Below are 6359 nucleotides of genomic sequence, written 5' to 3' on the forward strand. Positions count from 1 at the left end.
GGAGTCAGTGTGCTAAAATTTCTTCATTTTCCTTGTTTAGAATCAGAGGTGCTAGTTTCAAATCCTTTTTAGTCTGAAATCTGTATGCTAGATATTGAATAAGGTGGTTTTATTGTTTTTGTCACTTTGAATAATATTTCTATTCGTGTTAAAAACAAAATCAACTCTCTGTATAAATATATCAGGTGACCGTTAAGGCCCATGGGCCTCTTGTTTATGTTCATATTCCTTGAAAGGTTTTAAAACGTATTATGATGTTTCGACAAATTTAAAAATTGTAACTATTCTTTTCTTTTTCTTTTAATTTTTAACACTCATCATGGTAGTCTAGTGGTAAGACGCCGGGCTCTTGACCGAAGGGTTGCGGGTTCGAGCCACAGCACGGCACTGCGTTGTATCTTTTGAGAAAGATACGTTACCCCGCTTATTACAGCCTACTCAGCTGTAAATGATTATGGTTGGCCAGTGCTAGAATGTTAGCTGTGAGCGCCGAAATGACAGCACCGCCTGTATGCTCCCCAGGGAGGTGTTGAGAAAGATATTGGCTGGTTGAAAAGGCCCTATAATCACGGATGATAATTTGTGAACCGCTATGAGAAGACCTACGAACTAGATAAAGCGGTACATAAGAACTTCGAATTATTATTATTACTATCATTATCGTCATTGTCTTACATTATCCTCATCATCATCTGACATTACCTTTACAGCATCATCATCGTCATCACCATCATCTGACATCATCTTCTGACATCATAAACATCATCACCAGCCATCATTATCATATGTCATCATCGTCACCATCATCATTTTACACTAACATATTTACTCTTAAAATATGTAGTCATCATCATCATCATCATCATCATCATCATCATCATCATCATCATCTTTCATTATCATATGACATCAACATCATCTGACATCATCACCATCATCATTATCACTATCATAATCATATCCAACAGCATCTGACATCATCATCATCATCTGACATCATGATGATGGTCATTTTTATAAACTTATATTTAAACTCTTAAACGTAGGTTTCAACTTGTAAGTGCAAGCATATATATATATGAATATATTGTATAACAAGACATTTAAAACAATACTAATGCTATGTACATACATAAATACGTACGATACATGTATAAACTTATGACATCAAACACACAAGAACAAAACCGAACAAATATACTACAAAACACAAAACATTACAGGGGATGTGAGAGCAATCATATGTCATACGTTATTGTATGTGAAGTCTGACAAATTAAAATGTATTGAGAAATTTGATGATTATTTTTATAATGAGGAGAAAGTACAATAGATGTATATGTGTAGAACAAATATGTGATACTTAGTCATATTATAACTGTACCCAGTTATCTATTTAATGGTTTAGCTCATCCTTATTTATAAATTTATTTTGTTTATAAATAAGGCTTTTAAATCAAATCTTAAATTGTTTGAAGACTCTTTAGATTAAGGTCTATTTCTAGGCATTTAGTTATATACATGTATTGTTTTCTAATTAGTATTATGGTGTTTTCTATATTTAACATTGTATGTTTATCTTTATGTTTGCCATACATTAATTCTTGTTTATCTAATCTTAGTGTAAGGTTTTTAGTTATAATATTTGTTTTCATCTCTCCAATTAGCCTACATTTATACTGTTTTCGCATTCCCATAGCAGAAAGTATAAAGGTTAATGTGTGATTTGCCAATTTTGAATACAGAGTGTGTTTGTATTGAGGATTGTGTGGTATATTCTGTAGTGTAGCTACTGTCATTTGGAGCTATTGGTGGGCATTCATATATTTTTTCCCATGTTTCATCATCTATAATATCATTTAAATTCCATTTCTTTTGAGCAGTAGGTTTAACATTATTTTTAACTAATACTGAATATATGTGTTTTGCTCCTTTACTATTTCTAAGTATTAACTTAAGATTGATAGGTATACTTGGAAAAAATAACACCTTTTTTCTGAAATAAATACTGTACAGCATTCAAAATGGCCTTGGTACATTGTATATCAAAACATAAGTATCAATGTTATATTTTGTTTGAAATTCTTCAAACTGGTACAGTGATCCGTCATGTTTAATAATGTGTTATAAAAAATGCACTCCCTTTTTAAACCATGAGTTTTTAAAAGTAAATTTTCTGTCAATTTATTTTCACTATTGAACCACAGAGGGTTTGCCCGTATATAGTATACAGGATTTAATACTATCAGTCAGACAAAGAATATGCATTTTGATCTTTCTACTTACTGTCAAAGCACCAAAGGACATGTGGTTATTGTTTCAGGTACCAAGCGTTAATTTGATCTATTAGGGGAATATTTACGCGTTGCAACTGATTCAATATTCATGAACTTGCTCCGAATATCACGATTTTCCTGAACGATCGCGAATGCTATGAGACGAAAGACCACGCGTATGGCCACTGGTATGATCGCCCTGATGATCTCATTGAGAAATGTGTTGTTTTTCGTTGTGTCTACCAAAGTTTTCCATTGGAGGATAGGACATTACTTATACTTGACCTAGATACACGTTGCGGACGTCATCGATTACGTAGAAGACGCTAACGCGATCTTATTTTACTGAGTCAGTTTTAAGGTCACTGTATAAGGTTTTCCCTTTATTTATATTTTACAAAATTGTCACATTGCCAACTTTGCCTTTGTCGAAATTTGTTGATCTACAGTCCAAAAACTTTCAGCTCGAAAAGAAATGCTTCTTTGCTACTCACACTGAAAACGATTCTCAATATAAAACCTGGCTCGCTGAAACCCGAATTTCTTATCCTTGTTTTCCCTGTTTCCTTAAAGTAGTTTTTCCTTACTTTTACCTTTTAAAATATTTCAATGAAATGCATTAGCTTGTACTCAGTTATGGAATATTCTTAATCAAATATGAATAAAATATTATTTTTGCTATTTTTCCACCTTGTACATAAATATCATTTGAAACTATTTATTTAAGCATTGAACTGCTTTTGTATGGTAATTATGATCTATTTGAATGACACAGCTTTGCAAGCAAACAACATAATGCGCATTATGAGTTGTTTGCTTGCAAAGCTGTGTCATTCAAATAGATCATAAATACCATACAAAAACAGTTCAATACTTATATTTACGTTTTCTCTGCCTCTTATGTTCTTTTTTAACTTATAATTTATATTTAAAATTAAAAATGCTCGCCTTATCGACAGTCCACACAATTTCGTTCAATAGTTTGAACAGCGTATTGTCGCGTGCTGATTGGCAAACAAAGTAGTACTTTGAAATTTTAACAAACACTTCAATTTTATTCCACAATTCAGTATCAATACAATTGCGTATGATATGTCTATAGGGTGATTTAAGTTTATCAATAGAACTCTGAGCTGAAAGTTAGATTTGAAATTGTTTCGAATTTTCTCCGGAACAAATTTCGCGCATGGGCAAATACAGTGAACACCGTAAATCCGACCTTGCCCTCCACGAGGGAGTTAATTTTATTTTTTATTTTGCACATAAATTTACAATGACATTGTCAAATCTCACAATGCCCAGGGATATTTTAGCAGCCGTCATGTTTATTTATATTGGATATTGTAGTTCCGGTCAGTGTTGTATTAATACGCTAAGAATTTTGTCCCATCAACGACACAGCTTTCAAAGAGGCTATATAGTGACAATGCCATGCAAATGTAAATATAATGCAATAAGTATACCTTAAATTCATTTGTACCCATTTCTTTCAAACTAGACCACGAATATATCCATAAAAGCGGTATGATAAGAAACTTTTTTAAATATTTATATAGGTATTCGAATGTATGACTATCTCATTCAGAACGAAAAAATGTATTCATTTCCGTTTAATGTCACGCCTACAATATAAATTGAAATGGTAATACGACAGAGACCATTGTATTACTGACATGCTGTAATACTGACACACTCATATCATTCAGTGATTTACTGGTTAGTTATCCCCCTAATACACAGAAATAGCATGCAGAGACTTGTACAAGTCTACCTTTAGCATTAAATGTTTGTATTGATGATTGATTAATTTGCCGGAGAAACTACACAGATATTTGATATTAATGCAAGTGGCAGATCTACTTATACTTATAGGAATAATTAAGAATAAATTGATTATCAATTTATAAAGATATATCCGAATTCAGTCTCTCCGTTATGCGGACTCGTTGTATTAGATACCCGTTGGGTGTTCTGATAAGACTGAAACAGTCGTAACATGCCAGTATATGGAGGGTGTATCATGCCATTCAGGGAATCTTTGCTTATCAAAGACATCGTAGTTTGGGTAAGTCATGTTCCATGTATACATTGTAATATTAATAAGGTACTCTACTGGTATTGATAAGGTTTTTAACATAGTGTGGTAGGAATGATGGCCGCGAGTCACTTTATATTTTATAAACAGTCTTGTGAATTCGATATTGTTCATAAAATGACTGTAATAAGATAGGCCTATTATTTCAAGAACGTATTTTTATTTGATCTTCCCCAGCTTCAATGCAAATTTAGAACAAACAAATAATATAATACAATGTATACTTCACATATGATTTCTGAAGTGTGCCTATCGAAAGCGAAAGTACTAACCCATGGAAATTCCATGAATCAATGTGACAAAATGAACACTGCACAACGATTCACAAACTAAACGGCTTTTGTTCTATGACCTGGAAGAGAAAGCTACATAAACGTTATAGGAAATAATTAACCTAAACTTGATGAAAGCATTTGTATTGAAATTTGATCAAATAAGTGCTAGATTAATCATTATTGCCTTCGTGAATCTGCACCATTCTACACCATTGAATCCAAAAAAGAAAATTCAAGTATATATGAAATGGATTATAAAGTTATAAGCTAAAAGGTTTCATTTCATTAACAAGTTTGCTCTTTGGACGGAACAGAAGTTAGTGAGAAACAACTTTTTCGTAGTAGGAAAGACAACCCTTAGATAATGCTTGAAATGTTAAAATATTGGTGCATTGATAAAAGATTAATGAAATACAGATGATTTGTTTCCATCTTTATAAACAAGTTTTAAAATAAATAATCTACAAAAATATGTAGAATGTTTCTTGATATAAATCACACATCAATAATAGTAATATATTTATCATAATCTAATAAGAAGCTATAATGTTTAGTGTTATATTTATTATGTAGTTTATTTCGCGTTGTGTAAATACACTTTGTAAATTAATATAATTTTAATAATAACAATACAATTAATCCTATATTTATTTCACGTATTTCAATGCACAGTAATTTGATTTGCACCTTAATCAGTATATGTTTCCTCGCTTCCGACTCATTGGCTATAAACATGCTAGAAGTTGGTAAACATTTTTGGTTACCCACTAGTTGGTAACACGCTGGACGTGATTTCATTGGACAATCATCTCTAAATATGACGTCAACTGACACTAATTTGCGACGTCATCATCCATTGTGACGTCATAGTTCATAACAAATGTCTCCCTGTTCGGAAACAGGAACGATGTATTCCTAAGAGAAACATGTTTTTTTTCTAGATATATAATTTGAAGGTTGTGGGAGGCAAAGGTGCCTAAAATCCAAGATGGTCGATTATTGTGTATATCTAACTTTCGAGTCTTTGTTAATGTTCAAGTCATATACATTTATAAATTCCAAACTATTATAAACAGATGTTTGAAAACAAGGGTAAATCAAGGATTGAAACTAACGCTGTTGGTTCTTCGGGTAAATAATTACAATCAACTGGGTTTTATATTATCAGTCAGACGAAGAATATGTATTTTAATCTTTCTACTTACTGTAAAAGCAACAAAGGACTACTTTAATGTCACGCCTACAATAGAAATTGAAACAGTAGTACGGCAGACACCATTGTATTACTGACATACGGTAATACTGACACACTGTAATCGTACAGTGGTTTGCTGTTTAGCTATCCCCCTAATACACAACAATAGCATTCAGGGACTTGTACAAGTCTACCTTAAGCATTAATTGTTTGTATTGATGATTGATTAATTTGCCGGAAAAACTACGCAGATATTTGATATAAATACAAGTGCCAAATCTTCTTATATTTGTATAAATAATTAAGAAAAGATTGATTATTAATTTATTGATTTATTAAGATATATCCGAATTCCGTCTCTCCGTTGTACGGACTCGTTGTATTAGATACCCGTTGGGGGTTCCGCTAAGACTGAAACTTGTCGTAACATGCCAGTACATGGAGGGTGTAACATGCCCCTCAGGGAATCTTAGCTTATCAAAGACATCGTAGTTTGGGTAAGTCATATTCCATGTATA

General features: G+C 32.3%; 1 protein-coding gene across 1 annotated transcript in view; it reads left to right on the plus strand.

Annotated features, from left to right (window-relative positions):
* The first annotated feature begins 6246 nt into the window (after positions 1-6246).
* The window catches only part of LOC110451327 (tripartite motif-containing protein 2-like), a 14987-nt gene continuing 14874 nt past the window's right edge, over positions 6247-6359 (plus strand). The window contains exon 1 of the mRNA XM_021499258.1: positions 6247-6338. The gene's annotated coding sequence lies outside the window, so the exon portion shown is untranslated. The remainder of the gene's footprint in view (positions 6339-6359) is intronic.

Source organism: Mizuhopecten yessoensis, unplaced genomic scaffold (genome assembly GCF_002113885.1).
Source record: "Mizuhopecten yessoensis strain PY_sf001 unplaced genomic scaffold, ASM211388v2 scaffold5945, whole genome shotgun sequence".
In the NCBI taxonomy this organism is placed as follows: Eukaryota; Metazoa; Mollusca; class Bivalvia; order Pectinida; family Pectinidae; genus Mizuhopecten; species Mizuhopecten yessoensis.